The sequence below is a fragment of the Anolis carolinensis genome, unplaced genomic scaffold, assembly GCF_035594765.1.
Source record: "Anolis carolinensis isolate JA03-04 unplaced genomic scaffold, rAnoCar3.1.pri scaffold_11, whole genome shotgun sequence".
Lineage (NCBI taxonomy): Eukaryota > Metazoa > Chordata > Lepidosauria > Squamata > Dactyloidae > Anolis > Anolis carolinensis.
Window position 1 is genome coordinate 4,255,963 of NW_026943822.1, and position 20,732 is coordinate 4,276,694.

The following is a 20,732-nucleotide window of genomic DNA, read 5'->3' on the forward strand; positions in this document are numbered from 1 at the left end:
CGTTTTCTATCAGTTTTGCATTTGTTCCTGTTTCTGATCAAGGGACGCGCATGCGAATAGAATTTTTATCTGGCGTACAAAAAAAAAGAAGAAGAACATTTTTGAACCATTGGCAGCAATGGGAGGGTTTCTTAGGCTCACCCCCCCCCCCCCCCAACTCAGTTTTTGAGCTAGAGAAGTGAAAGTCGCCACATGCAGAGGGCATTTTGACCCCTTTTAGCCCAAGTACTATTGTTGTTATTATTATTATTATTATTATTATTATTATTATTATTATTATTATTATTAACACCCATTGGCATACATCAGCTGTTATGGGGAAGCAGATCTCTCTCAGACTCAGCTTAGGGTCCCAGAATAACTATTGTTAATAATGTTAATATTATTATTAACACCCATTGGTACACATCAGTTGTTATGGGGAAGCAGACCTCTCTCAGACTCAGCTTAGGGTCCCAGAATAACTATTGTTAATAATGTTAATATTATTATTAACACCCATTGGCACACATCAGCTTTTATGGGGAAGCAGACCTCTCTCAGACTCAGCTTAGGGTCCCAGAATAACTATCGTTAATAATGTTAATATTATTATTAACACCCATTGGCACACATCAGCTATTATGGGGAAGCAGACCTCTCTCAGACTCAGCTTAGGGTCCCAGAATAACTATTGTTAATAATGTTAATATTATTATTAACACCCATTGGCACACATCAGCTGTTATGGGGAAGCAGACCTCTCTCAGACTCAGCTTAGGGTCCCAGAATAACTATTGTTAATAATGTTAATATTATTATTAACACCCATTGGCACACATCAGCTATTATGGGGAAGCAGACCTCTCTGAGACTCAGCTTAGGGTCCCAGAATAACTATTGTTAATAATGTTAATATTATTATTAACACCCATTGGCACACATCAGCTATTATGGGGAAGCAGACCTCTCTGAGACTCAGCTTAGGGTCCCAGAATAACTATTGTTAATAATGTTAATATTATTATTAACACCCATTGGCACACATCAGCTATTATGGGGAAGCAGACCTCTCTGAGACTCAGCTTAGGGTCCCAGAATAACTATTGTTAATAATGTTAATATTATTATTAACACCCATTGGCACACATCAGCTATTATGGGGAAGCAGACCTCTCTCAGACTCAGCTTAGGGTCCCAGAATAACTATTGTTAATAATGTTAATATTATTATTAACACCCATTGGCACACATAAGCTTTTATGGGGAAGCAGACCTCTCTCAGACTCAGCTTAGGGTCCCAGAATAACTATTGTTAATAATGTTAATATTATTATTAACACCCATTGGCACACATAAGCTTTTATGGGGAAGCAGACCTCTCTCAGACTCAGCTTAGGGTCCCAGAATAACTATCGTTAATAATGTTAATATTATTATTAACACCCATTGGCACACATCAGCTGTTATGGGGAAGCAGACCTCTCTCAGACTCAGCTTAGGGTCCCAGAATAACTATCGTTACTAATGTAATTATTATTATTAACACCCATTGGAACACATCAGCTGTTATGGGGAAGCAGACCTCTCTCAGACTCAGCTTAGGGTCCCAGAATAACTATTGTTAATAATGTTAATATTATTATTAATACCCAGCTGTAATGGGAAAGCAGTCCTCTGTCCATACCTGCTTATTGTTATGCGGCCCGAAACGAAATAAAAACGAAAGCAAGCACGGTGACTGTGCAGCTTTCTCTTTCGTGTCACCTTTTGTTTCGTCCAAAAACGGCACGATACTAAACGAATAGACGAATGAAACAGATGAAACCAATACCGCGCACATCACTATTTGCTATATATATTCAACAGAGCGTACCAGGACTAGTTCAATGCTAGTTAATAAAATAGGAAAAATGACTCTTAATGAAGAGGAAGAGTACTACTATTAGTAGTAGTGGAGGAGGAAGAGGAGGTGGAGGTGGAGGTGGTGGTGGAGGAGGAGGCCAATGTTTATTGTCACAGGAAATCTATTTTAATACAATAGAAGAATTAGACAAAAAGTTGACCAAGACTTGGTCTCAACAATTCCTGTTTTTGCCTCCGATGGTAATGCAGCTACACTATCCAGCAGGATCCTGTCCAAAACCATGTTTTCATCTGTAAGATGAGCTGGAAAGCAAATAAATTTGGTCAGAATCAGACTATAAAGAAAGCATGTTCATTTCTCAGTATCCTTCAAAACCAGATAACTTCAGAAAACGGAAGATTTCCTCCTGCTGAAAAACTCTATCTTTCTGTCCTTTTCCTATTCTTTTCCATCCTCTTGAGACCAAGATTCGATGAAAGCCGGAACACCAAAATACTAGCAGAGGAAGTTTGACTGACAAAGAGTCCTGCTAGGGAGCAGAGTCTTTGTTATCACGATTAACATTTAATATTTTTCCAACCAGATTATAAAATATAGGCTCATTTATTATTCAGCATTTGCCCATCTGGTATTTCACCTGCTGTCAATCCTGGCGTGGTCCCCTGGGGATCCTGTTCTTTTCATGAGAGCAGATGATTCCAGAACTGCTGAAGACAAACAGAAAGACAGATGAATAACCTTTCATTCTTCCGGACTCATGAGTTTGCGGATACGATACAACATAATTTTCTTTAAGGGAAGCTGGATCTTCACAATCGATTGTCCCGTCACACCTTGGCATACAAAAATGACTACAAAAGCTGGCTTTCAATGGCACCTTAAATCTGTTTTACATCTTGTATTGGTTGGTATTGTGTTATCTAAATATCTTTCCTTACAAATACAGTAGAGTCTCACTTATCCAACACTCGCTTATCCAACGTTCTGGATTATCCAACGCATTTTTGTAGTCAATGTTTTCAATGCATCGTGATATTTTGGTGCTAAATTCGTAAATACAGTAATTGCTACATGGCATTACTGCATATTGAACTATTTTTTCTGTCAAATATGTTGTATAACATGATGTTTTGGTGCTTAATTTGTAAAATCATAACCTAATTTGATGTTTAATAGGCTTTTCCTTAATCCCTCCTTATTATCCAACATATTCGCTTATCCAACGTTCTGCTGGCCCGTTTATGTTGAATAAGTGAGACTCTACTATATATCTTTTCATTGGCAAAGGATGGTGGTATGGGAAATAAAAGTATTGAGGAATTGGTGGTAGTTAAGGTAAAGGGTAAAGGTTTTACCTTACATTAAGTCCATTATAAATGGGTTATATAGCTGTGTGGAAGGGCCTTGAGTCTACACTGCCATATAATCCAGTTCAAATATGATAATTTGTATTTTATAGGCAGTGTGGAAGAGGCCTAAATGAGGCCTAACTCTGCCTGTGCCCTGGGCTGAGTGGGTTGCTAGGAGACCAAGTGGGTGGAGCTTAGCCTTCTAACTGACAGCAATTGGATAAAAATTAGGACTTTATGTTTCTTTTCTTTTTGTTGTATGAACGTAGAGGCATGGGTGACGGGTTGTGCTGCCAAGTTTAGTGTTTCTTGGATGTTTAGTTTTGTTGTTTTGTCCTAGGCCGAAATTTCATTACCCTTTTATATACAGTAGAGTCTCACTTATCCAACATTCTGGATTATCCAACACATTTTTGGAGTCAATGTTTTCAATATATCGTGATATTTTGGTGCTAAATTCATAAATACAGTAATTAGCATTACTGTGTATAGAACTACTTTTTCTGCCAAATTTGTTGTCTAACATGATGTTTTGGTGCTTCATTTGTAAAACCATAACCTTATTTGATGTTTAATAGGCTTTTCCTTAATGCTTCCTTATTATCCAACATATTCGCTTATCCAACATTCTGCCGGCCCGTTTGTGTTGGATAAGTGAGACTCTACTGTACATAGAAAAATGTCTTGAAGCATCCAGAGAAAATTCTTCATATATTCCTCTGATTTCAATGTGAACGAAAGGAACCACAACCAGAGTCCATGCCCCATTATCTACTCATTTATTATTTCTTTTAAGAGGAGAAATCTTAGATCTCCTCAGTGGACACCTTTCAGCACCTTTCATTTTGAAATGGCAGCTTGCAACAAGGTAAGCTATCATTTTAACCACTGCCACTTTTATAGTACTTCCAGGTGTTTTGAAAATCCCCAAAGTGCCTAGCATATGGCTAAAATATATTTGTGGCAACTACAATGTTTCTCCCCTAAGGCAAAACATGACTAGTAACTTGCAGGAATTTACATAATACCATCTGTTTCTTTTCAATTTGCCATCTTGATTGCCTGACATGTATTGAATCTGTTGCTTTCAAGCAAAATATCCCATCCAGGCCACAGGGACAAGTTCCTGGCCTAGTTCCTTCCGACTCGATGGTACTCTGATTTCTCTCTCGCTTCAGTAGGTTACATTACAAATTGAATTGCAAAAATCCTCAGTTGCCGATATACTCAGGCAGATAAATATAAAAATGTTTCAAAGATGCAACCATATTGTAATATACATCCCAAAAGGAGTTATAATTACTAGATATGACCAAAAAATCGTTTTGAATCATATATCGGAATTATTTTGGATTGTTCTCGCTTTTTGATACGCATTCTGAGACATTGTCTCACAGCGCAACCAGCAATGTAATTCGAACCATTGTTGGCCCATTTTCTAATTGTCTCTTAATGTTTCCCCCAATTTTTATAATATAGTTTTAAAAATATTTTAAAAAGTTTTTTTTGTTTCTGCAACCTACCTAGAATGGGAGCTTAGCGCAGCCTAACATGGCTGCCGCTCCCCGGCCAATCAGAAGCTTCCACGATGGACGCAAAGGTGGGGGCTAGGGTTGATGAGGATAGCTCAAGAAATGAGGGCGGGAGAGCCCTGTAAAAGTCCCCCCCCCCCCCCGGTTCCTTTTTTTTTTTTTTTGGCGATTGCGCATGCGCGTCCGCTATTTTAGAAACATTTAGAATCATTACGAATTTTCGGATTTATCCAAAATTTTTGGGTGAAAAAATCGGAAATACTTTTGATATCGAAGCACCAGTGCCCCCTACTTTAGAAACGAGAATTGAAACATTTTTTTCATCGATCGGACATGCCTAATAATTACACCTGTATAGGGAAAGAAATTAAAGGTTAGATTTTTTTTAAAGGTCCTGCTTCTGATTTACCTATTGCTTTGGAAAAGGGATACAGTCACAGAGAAGCATAAAAAATAGGACAAAAATGTCCCCGATCACATCTAATAGATGCTGACATTTGCTGAAATAATAATGAGCAGAAGGTCCTAGGTGGTTGCAAGCATTAAGCTAATGTGTGCATCTCCTTCTGGGCACCACACACACATTAATCGAAAGCCTTTTAAGGTATATAAGACTTAAGCTGCACATTGTCAAAGTCAATTTTGCAAAGTTCATATTGTCTTCAAATGACTCCCTAGTGCTTTCTTTAAATTTTAATTCACTTCGCATCGTAATCAGCTGGAAAGAAGAAGAATTGATGTATAGATTAGGTAGAAGAGTGAAGGATATCTTCACATTCCCATATAGACAGAAGGCGGATGAAGTTAAGGAGGTGTGAAAACATTCCTGAGAAATATCGCCCCTTGTTGAGAGAGATATTTTAATCCATCAAAAATGACAAATTTTAATTCAGGACCAATACGATGGTGGCTCAAGACCAATTTTGATGGATTTATCAAAAACAAGTCATGCCAGACTAATCTAATATCTTTTTTCAGTAGTTACAAGCTGAGTAGATGAAGGGAAAGCCGTATATGGATTTCAGTAAGACTTTCGACAAGGTCCCCCATGATCTTCTGGCAAGGAAACTAGTCAAATATGGGCTAGGCAAAACTACGGTTTGGTGGATTTGGAATTGGTTAATAATAATAATAATAATAATAATAATAATAATAATAATAATAACTTTATTTTTATACCCCGCCCCATCTCCCCGGCTTACATGGGGCCTTGCCCGATAAAACAATCAAATATCAAAACAAAGCAATAAAACAGTTATCCAATAAAAACATGAATTACAGTAAAAACAATCGTTAAAATCAGAGGGTGATTCTCACCAAGGCTTCCTCTTCATCCTGGAAAGAAGTGACAAGTGGAGTGCCAGAAGCAGGGTTCCATCCTGGGCCCGGTTCTGCTCAACATCTTTATTAAGATTTTAATAAATTAGATTATATTTATTGTATGTGATCTTTTATGACCTGTTTTTATTGTTGATTGACTTGTTTTATTGTTTTGTTTTTATATTGTCTGATGTCCGGACTTGGTCCCTTGTAATCCGCCCCGAGTCCCTTCGGAGAGATGGGGCAGGGTATAAAAATAAAATTATTATTATTATTATTATTATTATTATTATTATTATTATTATTATTAATAATAATAATAATAATGACTTAGATCAGTGATTCCCAAAGTGAGCACTACCGCCCCCTGGTGGGTGCTGCAGTGATCCAGGGGGTGGTGATGGCATCTATTAGGACATGGGGGCGGGGCCAGGGGAGGGGCGGGGCCTCTTCCTAAGTACCAGAGACATGGCTGAGCATCTAAGGTGCCTGTTAGGACACAGGGGGCGGAGCTAGAGGAGTGGGCGTGGCTTCTTTCCAAGAGCCCGAGACAGGGCTGAGAATCTTTACTTCTCCTGAGGTGCTTATTGGGATACAGAGGGCGGAGCTAGGGAAGGGGGGGTGAGAGCCCAAGACAGGGATGAGCCTCTATACTTCTCCTGAGAGGCCTTTTAGGACTAAAGGGCGGGGCTGGGGTAGGGGCGGGCCTCTTCCCACGAGCCGGAGACAGGGCTGAGAGTCCATACTTCTCCTGAGGCGTTTGTTGGGACACAGAGGGCGGGGCTAGGGAAGGGGGTGGGGCCTCCTTCCAAGAGACAGGGCTGAGCCTCTATACCTCTCCTGAGGCACTTGTTGGGACACAGAGGGCGGAGCTAGGGAACAAGGCGGGGCCTCTTCCCAAGAGCCTGAGACAGGGCTGAGCACCTGAGCTGCCCGTTAGGACACAGGGGCGGAGCTAGAGGAGTGGGCGTGGCTTCTTCCCAAGAGCCTGAGACAGGGCTGAGAATCTATACCTTTCCTGAGGCTCTTGTTGGGACATAGAGGGTGGAGCTAGGGAAGGGGGCGGGGCCTCCTTCCAAGAGCCCAAGACAGGGCTGAGCCTCTATACTTCTCTTGAGAGGACTTTTAGGACTAAAGGGCGGGGCTAGGGGTGGGGGCAGGGCCTCTTCCCAAGAGCGCAAGACAGGGCTGAGCCTCTGTATACCTCCCCTGAGGCGCTTGTTAGAACACGGGGGCAGGTTTTAGAGGTTCGGCCCTGTCAGGCACTTGGGAAGAGGCCCCGCCCCCTCCTCTAGCCCCGCCCCCTGTGTCCTAGCAGGCACCGCAGGACAGGGACGGAAGCTCAGCCCTGCCTCAGAGCTCATAACTCCGCCCATCCCAGTCCTGGCCTCCCATTTGTGGCCCCGCCCACCTCCCCCTCCCAGCCCTGCATCTTGGACTAGGGGAGAGCCTCAGCCCTGCCCTCTTGAACAGGAGCCACGCCCATCCCTCTAAGCCACGCCCCTATTACTCACGGGGCGCTGAGTAATATTTTTTCTGGAAAGGGGGTGGTGGGCCAAATAAGTTTGGGAACCACTGCACTACAGCATATTTTGACAATAACCCGTGCTTTGTTTTGCATTTTTACAAAGACTTATTGATTTAAATCAATCTCTGAAATGTGACATGGAGCTATGAGATAGGGAAGAGGAAGAATTTGACATGAGAACAGAAATTCAGCATATTTCAAGAGAGATGCCCGTCCATGACTATACAGGTACATTGAAAAGTAAAACAATATAAAATTCTTGTTATTTTGAGACAAACTTCAGATTTCAAAGCTGTTGTGGTAATCTCTGAGCGGTTAGACTCAATTTAACCCTATCTGGGGGAGATTCCACCAAAATGCAGCAGAGTAGCAAAAGCAAAAGCTTTCAAATGCAACAGTTACTTACACAGGGTGAGCAAGAGAAGCCTTTGTCTATTTAGGATGGCAATGGACTGCAGAGTCTCAATAAAAGTTCAAAAAGTATTTATTCAGGTAAAAAGAACTCAATTGTAGATAGAAAGGCTTGGGAGCTGTCTAGTCTACTCTAGACTGGTTTCTAAGGAAAAATAAGAAAGGAAAAATAACAAACATCTAAATCAGGGGTCCCCAAACTTTTTAAGCAGAGGGCCGGTCCACAATCCTTCAGACTGTTGAGGGGCCGAATTATTATTTGAAAAAAAAAAATACAAACAAATTCCTATGCATACTGCACATTTGTAGTGCAACAACAACAATGAAAGAACAATACAATATTTAAAAATGAAAACAATTTTAACCAACATAAACCTATTAGAATTTCAATGGAAAGTGTAACACAATATTAGCATTATATATTACTATATCGAACTATACCACTATACTATTACAGTAGAGTCTCACTTATCCAAGCTAAACGGGCCGGCAGAAGCTTGGATAAGTGAGTATCTTGGATAATAAGGAGGGATTAAGGAAAAGCCTATTAAACATCAAATTAGGTTATGATTTTACAAATTAAGCACCAAAACTTCATGTTATACAACAAATTTGACAGAAAAAGTAGTTCAATATGCAGTAATGTTATGTTGTAATTACTGTATTTACAAATTTAGCACCAAAATATCTCGATATATTGAAAACATTGACTACAAAAATGGCTTGGATTATCCAGAGGCTTGGATAAGCGAGGCTTAGATAAATGAGACTGTACTGTATCCGCATTATATATTACTATATTGAACTATACCACTATACTATTATATAATATGTAATATATAACATATAATTAATATTATTATATGGTATTACTACTAGTATTATATTGTATAACATATGATTATCATCAATATTGTATGTATATACAATGTATTATATTTTTAAAACTGATATAAAATATTATATTATAAAACGGAGGGCGGGGGCCAGGTAAATGACCTTGAAGGGCCGCATCCGGCCCCCGGGCCTTAGTTTGGGGACCCCTGATCTAAATAGTTACATCTTGCCAGGAGAGATGGCGAGACGTGTTGTTAGCTTGAAGAACAAAGGGAGAAGAGAGAACCAAAATGGTTCCAACCTCATGGTCCAGTTTATTGGGGCCATAAAAGACATTCTGACCAATGAGAAGTTAGTGTCCCTGGAGATTTACATTTCTACTAACTTCAAAGTAAGGGATGTGACGTACACAGGATAGAGTGAAACACAGTAAAGCCTATCTAGGCATGCTTTGGAAACAGGGAAAGGATTCCCTCAATCTAACTCTATCATCTATCTAACTACATCTAGACTTGAGTAGTCCAGGGTGATTCCCAACAAAAATTTCATTTGCAATGGCTTTTTAACAGGTGCAAAATAGATACTTCTGTTCCATCCCTGATACCTCCCCAGCCACTACCGCTGCTATTTTCCTAGACCCAGATCCTTATCAGAGGATGGCTGTGTTGCTCTCGGATTCCAAGCACAGCATTCCTAGAACTCTTAAAGATTAAAAATGTAGCGAAGTATAAATATTTGAAACCCCCTGAAGCAGGCATATGTACAGTCTTTAAGCATAGCCTTTTGATCTGGTATCTGTTTTCCCTGGAACATCTCATACAGGATTCTTTTTTCATGCTTTTTTGTGTGACAGCAGAGGCCTCTGCATAGCAGGGGTGAGCCTCAAAGGTGCCTTCCTTCCAAGTGCTGCTGAATTTTACTTCTTCTCCAACACTATGAACCATTCCCCATTCTTCCATGGAGAAGTTTGGATATTTATTTATTTATTTACAGTATTTATATTCCGCCCTTCTTTCTCACTCCGAAGGGGACTCAGGACAGATTACAATGCATATACAATTACATATACATGGCAAACATTCAATGCCATTATTAGATATACAACAGACAGACGGACAATAGAGGCAATTTAACATTTTCCAGCTTCCGGCTTCACGAAGGTATGCTCGATTCTGGCCACAGGGGGAGCTGCTGCTTCATCATCCACTGTGACACTGAGTCCTTGATGGAGTACTTCCTCATTCCTTTCCACACGCTGCTGGACGATTTTTATTATGTTGTAAATTAGTTAAATTAGCCTCCCCGCATAAAGCGGTACCTAAATTTCCTACTTGATAGATGCACCTATCTTTCAGGTTGCTTAGGTCAACAACGAGGAGGGCTATTTTAATGGTCAGGCACTCAATCCGACGTGGGCTGGCTTCAAACTCATGGCCTCTTGGTCTGTAGTGTTTTATTGGAGCTGTCTACTAACCAGCCTGCGCCACAGTCCGGCCCTTTGTCCCTGTCTATGCTGCCATATAAAATCCACATTATCTGCTTTGAATTGGATTATATGGCAGGGGGAGCTGCCGCTTCATCATCCACTGTGACACCAAGTCCTTTTTGATGCTAGTACTTCCTCATTGTTACAATGCCGAAGGCTTTCATGGCCAGAATCACAGGGTTTATGTGTGTTTTCCAGGCTGTATGGCCATGTTTCAGAAGTATTATCTCCTGACAAGATGAAGAAGCAGAAGACCAAAAAAATGGGTTTGAATCATTTAAAGCAGGACAATTAATTGCAAAGGTCCATGGGACACGCGCTTTGAGACCACAGAGTTGGAAGAGACCTCACGGGTCATCCAGACAAACCCTATTCTGCCAAGAAGCAGAAAAATCACATTTAAAGCACCCCCGACATGTGGCCATCCAGCCTCTGCTTAAAAGCCTCCAAGGAAGGAGCCTCCACCACAGCCCGGGGGAGAGAGTTCCACTGTCGAACAGCCCTTCTCACAGTGAGGAAGTTCTTCCTGATGTTCAGGTGGAATCTCCTTCCCTGTAGTTGGAAGCCCTTGTTCCCTTGCGTCCTAGTCTCCAGGGCAGCAGAAAACAAGCTTGCTCCCTCCTCCCTATGACTTCCCTTCACGTATTTGTACATAGCTATCATGTCTCCTCTCAGCCTTCTCTTCTGCAGGCTAAACATGCCCAGCTCTTTAAGCCGCTCCTCATAGGGCTTGTTCTCCAGACCCTTAATCATTTTAGTCGCCCTCCTCTGGACGCTTTCCAGCTTGTCAACATCTCCCTTCAACTGCGGTGCCCAGAATTGGACACAGTGTGATTCCAGGTGTGGTCTGACCAAGGCAGAATAGAGGGGAACAGGACTTCCCTGGATCTAGACGCTATTCCCCTATTGATGCAGGACAGAATCCCATTGGCTTTTTTCGCCGCTGCATCACATTGTTGGCTCATGTTTAACTTGTTCCCCACGAGGACTCCAAGGTCTTTTTCACATGTACTGCTGTCAAGCCAGGCCTCGTCCCCCATTCTGTATCTTTGATTTCCATTTTTTTCTGCCGAAGTGAAGTAATAATAATAATAATAATAATAATAAAACTTTATTTATACCCCGCCACCATCTCCCCAACGGGGACTCGGGGCGGCTCACATGGGGCCATGCCCAAGACAATACAATAGACAAAATATAAAAACAACATATCAGAATGCAATTAAACAATGCAACAATAACACTACACAATACAGAACAAAAAAGCAGAACGTATCTTTCATTTGTCCCTGTTGAACTTCATTTTGTTAGTTTCGGCCCATCTCTCTAGTCTGTCAAGATCGTTTTGGATTCTGCTCCTGTCTTCTGGAGTGTTGGCTCTCCCTCCCAGTTTGGTGTCGTCTGCAAACTTGATGATCGTGCCTTCTAACCCTTCGTCTAAGTCGTTAATGAAGATGTTGAACAGAACCGGGCCCAGGACGGAGCCCTGCTTGTGGCACTCCACTCGTGACTTCTTTCCAAGATGAAGACGACGCATTGGTGAGAATCACCCTTTGGGTTCGTTCGCTTAGCCAATTACAGATCCACCTAACCGTACTTTTGTCTAGCCCACATTTTACTAGTTTGTTTGCCAGAAGGTCGTGGGGGACTTTGTCGAAGGCCGTACTGAAATCCAGGTACGCTACATCCACAGCATTCCCTGTATTATTTTCATCTTCTTTAATGTAAATGTGCTTATGTATCCTTTTAATAATAATAGAGTGAAATAACACTAATAATAATAATAATAATAATAATAATAATAATAATAATAATGCAGTTTTCTGGCATTGTATATTTCTGCCGCTTCTGTGACTGTCCATTTGCATTTTGATTCTGTAGCCCACTTGTTGATGGATGTCCAGAATCAGCAGCATCCATTGCGGCCCTTTTTATCCTGGGCGACGACCGAGCCAGTATAGACTTCGTTTTGGTTTGATTCTCCATAATGCTAATGGGTTACATGCTCTTAGTTCTGCTCCTCAGCTGAGGCCTCTCTGGCTTGGTTGGACCTGCCGGTAGTTACAGACTCTGCAAGGAAGCTGATGAAACCATTGATCATATCCTCAGCTGCTGTAAGAAAATCGCACAGACAGACTACAAACAGAGGCACAACTATGTGCCCAAATGATTCATTGGAACGTATGCCTCAAGTACCACCTCCCAGCAATAAAGAACTGGTGGGATCACAAACCTGCAAAAGTATTGGAAAATGAGCACGCAAAGATACTGTGGGACTTCTGAACCCAGACTGATAAAGTTCTGGAACACAACACACCAGACATCACAGTTGTGGAAAAGAACAAGGTTTGGATCATTGATGTTGCCATCCCAAGTGACAGTCACATTGATGAAAAACAACAGGAAAAACTCAGCCGCTATCAAGACCTCAAGATTGAACTTCAAAGACTCTGGCAGAAACCAGTACAGGTGGTCCCGGTGATGATGGGCACACTGGGTTCCATGCCAAAAGATCTCAGCCGGCATTTGGAAACAATAGACGTTGACAAAATTACGATCTGCCAACTGCAAAAGGCCACCCAACTGGGATCTGCACGCATCATCCGAAAATACATCACACAGTCCTAGACACTTGGGAAGTGTTCGACTTGTGATTTTGTGATATGAAATCCAGCATATCTATCTTGTTTGCTGTGTCATAAAATAATAATAATAATTTTATTCTTGTACCCCGCCTCTATCTCCCCGCAGGGACTCAGGGCGGCTTACAAATGCAAAACACGTATACATACATAAATAATAATAATAATAATAATAATAATAATAATAATAATAATAACTTTATTTTTATACCCCGCCTCTATCTCCCCGAAGGGGACTCAGGGCGGCTTACATGGGGCCAAGCCCGAATAAAAACAGTAGCAGTATAAAACACAGCAATAGACAACAACTTGCACAATAAAAAAATAAAAAAATAAAAATAAAACATTAGCCAATAAAAAACAAGAACTAATAAAAACATGGATTAAAACTGAGAGATTGTAAAAGTAGACTGGGTAAAGTGCACCATATAAATATTGTAAACACAAGGTGACTGATAAAGTGCTGCAAATTCTGGAAGTGCAAATTGGGATGGGAATAGACCCTGTGTCTATATCGAGTTGACAAAGGTAAAAGGTGCAAACCGGTACAAGAATGGTCACAGATTCAGATTGCTTCTGGATGAGCAATCTTTATCTAAAGGCTTGAGTAAAGAGCCAGGTTTTCAAGCTCTTTCTGAATGCTACCAGGGTGGGGGCTTGCCTGATTTCCCTGGGGAGCGAGTTCCAGAGCCGGGGGGCCACCACGGAGAAGGCCCTCTCTCTCGTCCCCACCAACCGTGCTTGTGACGGAGGTGGGAGCGAGAGGAGGGCCTCCCCCGACGAACGAAGAGATCGTGCAGGTTCGTAGGGGGAGAGGCGATCCCTAAGGTAGGAGGGTCCCAAACCGTTCAGGGCTTTGTAGGTGATCACGTGCACCTTGAATTGGGTCCGGAAGGTGAACGGCAGCCAGTGGAGCTCCTTAAGCAGGAGGGTTGACCGCTCCCTATAATTTGCTCCAAGGCTGCCGAACGTTGAACTAGTTGGAGTTTCCGGGCCGTCTTCAAGGGCAGCCCCACGTAGAGTGCATTGCAATAGTCCAGTCTAGAGGTAACTAAGGCATGGACCACCGTGGTCAGATCAGACTTCACGAGGTAAGGTCGCAGTTGGCGCACAAGTTTTAATTGTGCAAAGGCCCTCCTGGCCATGGCCGACACCTGAGCATCAAGCGTCAGTGCTGAGTCCAGGAGGACCCCCAAACTGCGGACCTGCGCCTTCAGGGGGAGTGCGACCCCGTCAAGCACAGGTAGCCACCCAATACCCCGATCGGACATACGACTGACCTGGAGGACCTCTGTCTTGTCGGGATTAAGCTTCAGCTTATTCGCCCTCATCCAGCCCATCACAGCTGCCAAGCACTGGTTCAGTATCTGGGGGGCTTCCTTGGAGTTCGGTGGAAAGGAGTAGTAGAGTTGAGTGTCATCTGCGTAGAGATGGCACCGAACTCCAAAACTCCGGATGACCTCTCCCAGCGGTTTCATGTAGATGTTAAAAAGCATGGGGGACAGAATGGAACCTTGCGGGACCCCACAGGTCAAAGGCCAGGGGTCTGAGCAGGTGTCCCCCAGCTTCACCAACTGGGAACGGCCCTCCAGGAAGGACTGAAGCCACGACAGAGCCATGCCCCCAAGGCCCATCCCGGAGAGCCGTCCCAGAAGGATACCATGGTCGATGGTATCGAAAGCCGCTGAGATAAAACATCAAATACCGAAAACGCATGAATGAAAAATTAAAACATACGATTAAAATCAAAGCATTAATAAGACAAAGTTAAAACGCAGCAATAAAACATAAGGATGGGCTGATCAAAGTGCTCTAAGTGAAGTATAGATTGTGAATGAAGTTTAGATTGTGTTGCTTTTGTTTCTCCCTCTCTTTCTTCTGAGAGGTTTTGACGCATCCTTGTATACATGCCAGAGGAGCCATTAATTCTAGCATCTTATGTTCTATCTTTCTTAACTGTGTGGGTAATCATGACCACTTTGGAATATGTGAATTTTCCAAATTTTCTGGTTTGCACTGGGGCTCTTTACATTACAATCTAAAAAATTGAGTTGGCAATTCTGGAAAAACAATAGGCAACCCAACCCAGAAGACAGCAACCTTTGCAATCAATAAATCAACTCAAGCAGTAGCACTTCTCTTGACTTGGGAGAATCTCTTTGTGTTCAAAACATCTTTCCCTATTCTCTCTCCCGCACTTCCCCCCAAAACACATCTTTATTCCTGAACAAGAAGACAATCAAAGGTTTGCTCTGTAATGCTACTATGATTGATTTGTTCTTTCTTCCTTTTTTATTTCAAAAAGTGAGTTGAATGGGGCTGGATTAGCAGCCCTGAGGGCTGAAGAGTTCTGATTATCTACAGTCTACATATCTCACGCTCAGACATTGCCGAAAATGGCACCAAGGTGTTCTGAATCCAAATAACTCCTATAATATAAAATTCTGTTCCTAGATTTCCATCTCATTATTTCAATGACACAGAAATCAAGCTGGGGTGGAGCTAGGCTGCTATAATAGACTGCATTCTTGGGAACATCTTAGCAGGGGCGGTTCAACCATTAGGCGAAGTAGGCAGTTGCTGAAGGCGCCATCCTCTAGGGGGCGCCATCGAGGCACCTCCAACCAGGCGTGGCGGGGTATAAATAAAGTTATTATTTTATTATGACACAGCAAACAAGATAGATATGCTGGATTTCGTATCACAAAATCACAAGTCAAACACTTCCCAAGTGTCTAGGACTGTGTGATGTATTTTCGGATGATGCGCGCAGATCCCAGCAGGGTGGCCTTTTGCAGTTGGCAGATCGTAATTTCGTCAATGTCTATTGTTTCCAAATGCCGGCTGAGATCTTTTGGCATGGAACCCAGTGTGCCCATCACCACCGGGACCACCTGCACTGGTTTCTGCCAGAGTCTTTGAGGTCCTGATAGCGGCTGAGTTTTTTCTGTTGTTTTTCGTCAATGCGACTGTCACCTGGGATGGCAACATCAATGATCCAAACCTTTTTCTTTTCCACAACTGTGATGTCTGGTGTGTTGTGTTCCAGAACTTTGTCAGTCTGGATTCGGAAGTCCCACAGTATCTTTGCGTGCTCATTTTCCAATACTTTTGCAGGTTTGTGATCCCACCAGTTCTTTGCTGCTGGGAGGTGGTACTTGAGGCATAAGTTCCAATGGATCATTTGGGCCACACAGTTGTGCCTCTGTTTGTAGTCTGTCTGTGCAATTTTCTTACAGCAGCTGAGGATATGATCCATGGTTCGTCGGTTTCCTTGCACAGTCTGCATTTTGGGTCATCAGCTGATTTTTCGATCTTGGCCTGAATTGCCTTTGTTCTGATGGCTTGCTCCTGGGCTGCAAGGATCAGGCCTTCTGTCTCCTTCTTCAGGGTCCCATTCGTGAGCCAGAGACAGGTCTTCTCATTATCAGCTTTTCCTTCAATTTTGTCAAGGAACTTTCCATGCAATGTTTTGTTGTGCCAGCTGTCAGCTCTAGTTTGTAGTGCGGTTTTCTTGTACTGGTTTTTTGTCTGCTGTGCTTTGAGGAGTTTCTGATTTTTGACTTCAATCAAAGCAGGTTCTTCACTTTGCTTGACATATTCTGCCAAGGCATGTTTTTCTTCTTTGACTGCTTGTTTTACTTGTAAGAATAAAAAGTACTTGTTTTATTATTATTATTATTATCATTATTATTATTATTATTATTATTATTATTAAGTTAATTAGCAAAGAACGTGGGATGATGGTCATATAACAGGAAAGATAAGACAAAGGGTTTTATGGAGAAAAATAATCTATGGGATAAAATTCTATTTTCAGAAGGAAGACTAATTTCAAAGATCTATACAATTTTACTTGAATGGAATACAGAAATGGAACTGGTTAAAAATAATATGATGAAATGGTCCAAAGATTTAGGAAGATCGATACAAATGGAGGAATGGGAAGCCTGCTGGGGCAGGAAACTCAAATTCACATATGCCTACCCATTAAAAGAAAATTGGATGAAAATGTTTTACAGGTGGCATATCACCCCCAAAAAATTAGGCATGATTAATAAAAGTATGAACACCAAATGTTGGAAATGTGGAGAAAAAGAAGGCACATACCAACATATTTGGTGGAAATGTAAAAAAGCTAAGGAATATTGGACCGTGATTCATGAAACAACTCAAAAAATATTCGACACTAAATTAAAAAAAAAACTCCCTGAAATATAGGAATATTTATAATATGATATATTGTGTATACATATAATATTGATAATAAAATTATAATGTAATACAATACAATATTTATTTATTTATTACAGTATTTCTACCCCGCCCTTCTCACTCAATAGGGGACTCAGGGCGGCTAATAATAATAATACAATATAATAATATGGTATAATAATATTAATTATATATTAAATGTATAGTATAGTACCAGATAGTAATATATAATGCTAATATATATAAATTTAGGAATTTATAAAGAACTAGCTTTGCCCGGCCACGCGTTGCTGTGGCTTATGCTTTCAGAGTGTTGTTTTTATTTACTGTCCTGATTTTAGAGATTATATTGCTCTGTATTATTATATCACAGTAATTATTACATATTATATTTATAATCTTATATTATCTGCTTAGAACTGGATTATATAAAATGTACACTGAAGTGGATTGTATGGCAGTGTGGAGTCAAGATAATCCAGTGCAAAGCAGATAATATAAGATTATAAATGGGTTATATAGCTGTGTGGAAGGGCCTTGAGTCTACACTGCCATATACTGTAATCCAGTTAAAATCTGATAATCTGTATTTTATAGGCAGTGTGGAAGAAGCCTAAGTTAGGCCTAACTCTGCCTGTCCCCTGGACTGAGTGGGTTGCTAGGAGACCAAGTGGGCGGAGCTTAGCCTTGCAACTGGCAGCAATTGGATAAAACACAATTATTCCTCTCCCTCTAATTGGGACTTTATTTTTCTTTTCTTTTTGTTGTATGAACGTAGAGGCATGGATGAGGGGTTGTGCTGCCAAGTTTAGTGTTTCTGGGATGTGTAGTTTTGTTGTTTTGTCCTAGGCCGAAATTTCATTACCTTTTTATATATATAGATTCCGGGACACAAATGAGGAGAAATTAATGACCAACCTCACCACATCTTGTATGTATGTACAGTATAGTCTCACTAATCCAAGCCTCGCTTATCCAAGCCTCTGGATTATCCAAGCCATTTTTGTAGTCAATGTTTTCAATATATCATGATATTTTGGTGCTAAATTCGTAAATACAGTAATTACAACATAACATTACTGCATATTGAACTACTTTTTCTGTCAAATTTGTTGTATAACATGAAGTTTTGATGTTTAATTTGTAAAATCATAACCTAATTTGATGTTTAATAGGCTTTTCCTTAATCCCTCCTTATTATCCAAGATATTCGCTTATCCAAGCTTCTGCCGGCCTGTTTAGCTTGGATAAGTGAGACTCTACTGTAAATAAATTTATTTAAAATAAATTTTAAAAAAGAAAGAAAATTAATCGGAAAACAGGCATGAATATGCCGCACAGACAGCCTCTGGAATTTTTTTCCTGAGTGATTTTAATATTGCAGGAGATGACTACGAATAATGTTACATCAAACGTTCTTGTGGGAATGAGAGGAAATAATTTCAGAACAGAATTGTTCTTCAAAAGAAAAGTACCTGCTCTGTATACGAAATGGAGCCGTTCTCCTCTCTTCTTTCATCCTTTTCTAGGAATTCATTTTTCTGGTCAGTTCTCCCAAAGGAGCGGTTCTGTCTGTGAACAATATGTCGTTTCCCACAGTTAAATGACAGATTGTGTCTCTCTTATCCAAGCTGTGATCCTCTTCCTGCTGTTCAGGTAGCTTCTTCTTGCTTTTGTCTTTTCTCTAGTTGCCAAGGGCAACAATTGGTTGTTGGCAGTGGTGCTTCAGGAACATCCTCCCAAATCCATGGAACAGTCAGATATTACCATTATCACGTATGCCAGTCCCATCTCTCATCCTCCATTGGCGCAATGGGTTAAACCAGTTGTGCTGCAGGACTGCTGACCAACAGGTTGACAGTTCGAATCCAAGGAGAGCGGGTGAGGTTCCTCTGTCAGCTCCAGCTTCCTGTGCGAGGACATGAGAGAAGCCTTCCATCGGATGGTAAAACATCAAACATCTGGGCGTCCCCTGGGCAACGTCCTTGCAGATGGACAATTCTCTCACACCAGAAGCGACTTGCAGTTTCCCAAGTCGCTCCTGACATGAAAAAAAAATCCTGCATGTGCTCGACTGGTGTACAAAGTGACACATATTACATACTTAGACTCTATTTAGATTTTTTATTTACAGTAGAGTCTCACTTATCCAACACTCGCTTATCCAACGTTCCGGATTATCCAACGCATTTTTGTAGTCAATGTTTTCAATATATCGTGATATTTTGGTGCTAAATTCATAAATACAGTAATTACTACATAGCATTACTGCGTATTGAACTACTTTTTCTGCCAAATTTGTTGTCTAACATGATGTTTTGGTGCTTCATTTGTAAAATCATAACCTAATTTGATGTATAATAGGCTTCTCCTTAATCTCTCCTTATTATCCAACATATTCGCTTATCCAACATTCTGCTGGCCTGTTTATGTTGGATAAGTGAGACTCTACTGTATTTTATTTTTTACTAGCTTGGGGACCCGGCAGTGCCCAGGTCATTTGAGAATGGTATTATTTGTCTTTTAATGTTATGTATTCTGTTTGGAGTGGGTGAACTACAATTCCCAGAATTGTGGCTGAATCCTCCCCAAACCCTGCCCAGTATTATAAGTTGGCCATTTTGGGCGTGTGTACCAGGTGTGGTGCAGTACTCTCTGGATGGGGGTGAACTACTGCAACTTCCAGATTCCTGGGACAATTGCCCCGAAATATCTATCAGTATCCACAGCAGGCAATATTCAGTCTGTGTGCCAAGTTTGGTCTAGATTTATCATTGGTTGGGTTCAGTGGTCTTTGGATGGAGGTGAACTACAACTCCCAAAATCAAGGCCCCTTCCCAGAAATACCTGCAATATGTTCAGTAGGTCATGAGGGTTCTCTGTGTGAAGTGTGTCTCTTGCCTGGGGGGCATCCTTTGTTCAGAGTCATTAGCCATCCCTGGGGCTCCTCTGCCCTCAGAGTGTTGCTTCTTATTTACTGTTCTGATTTTGGAGTCTTTTAATACTGGCAGCCAGATTTTGTTCATTTTCAGGGTTTCCTCCTTTCCTGTTGAAGTTGTCCACACACTTGTGGGTTTCAATGGCTTCTCTGTATCGTCTGACATGATAGTTGTTGGAGTGGTCAAGCATTTCAATGTTCTCAAATAATATCCTGTGTCCAGGCTGGTTCATCAGGTGCTCTGCTATGGCTGATTTCTCTGGTTGAGTGAGTCTGCAGTGCCTTTCATGTTCTTTGACTCGTGTTTGGGCAATGCTGTGTTTGGTGGTCCCTATGTAGACTTGTCCACAACTGCATGGTCTACGGTAGACTCCTGCAGAGGAGAGAGGATCCCTCTTGTCCTTCGCTGACCGTAGCATTTGTTGGATTTTCTTAGTGGGTCTGTAGATGGTTTGTAGGTTGTGCTTCTTCATCAGTTTGCCTATGCGGCCAGTGGTTCCTTGATGTCTGGAAAGAACTCCTCTGGGTGGATCTTTGTCTTGACTCTCATGGCTTGTTCTTGGCCTGGCAGCTCTTCTGATGTCTGTGGTGGAGTATCCATTGGCCTGTAGAGCCCATTTTAGGTGGT

The 20,732-nt window shown here is 41.4% G+C and overlaps 1 long non-coding RNA gene across 1 annotated transcript; it reads right to left on the reverse strand.

Annotated features, from left to right (window-relative positions):
* Nucleotides 1-1,964: 1,964 nt before the first annotated feature.
* Nucleotides 1,965-18,967, reverse strand: LOC134293962 (uncharacterized). Its single transcript, XR_010000927.1, has 3 exons — nt 18,642-18,967; nt 2,484-2,553; nt 1,965-2,148 (listed from the first exon to the last, which is right to left on the reverse strand). It is a non-coding gene; the product is annotated as an uncharacterized LOC134293962 (long non-coding RNA).
* Nucleotides 18,968-20,732: the final 1,765 nt, after the last annotated feature.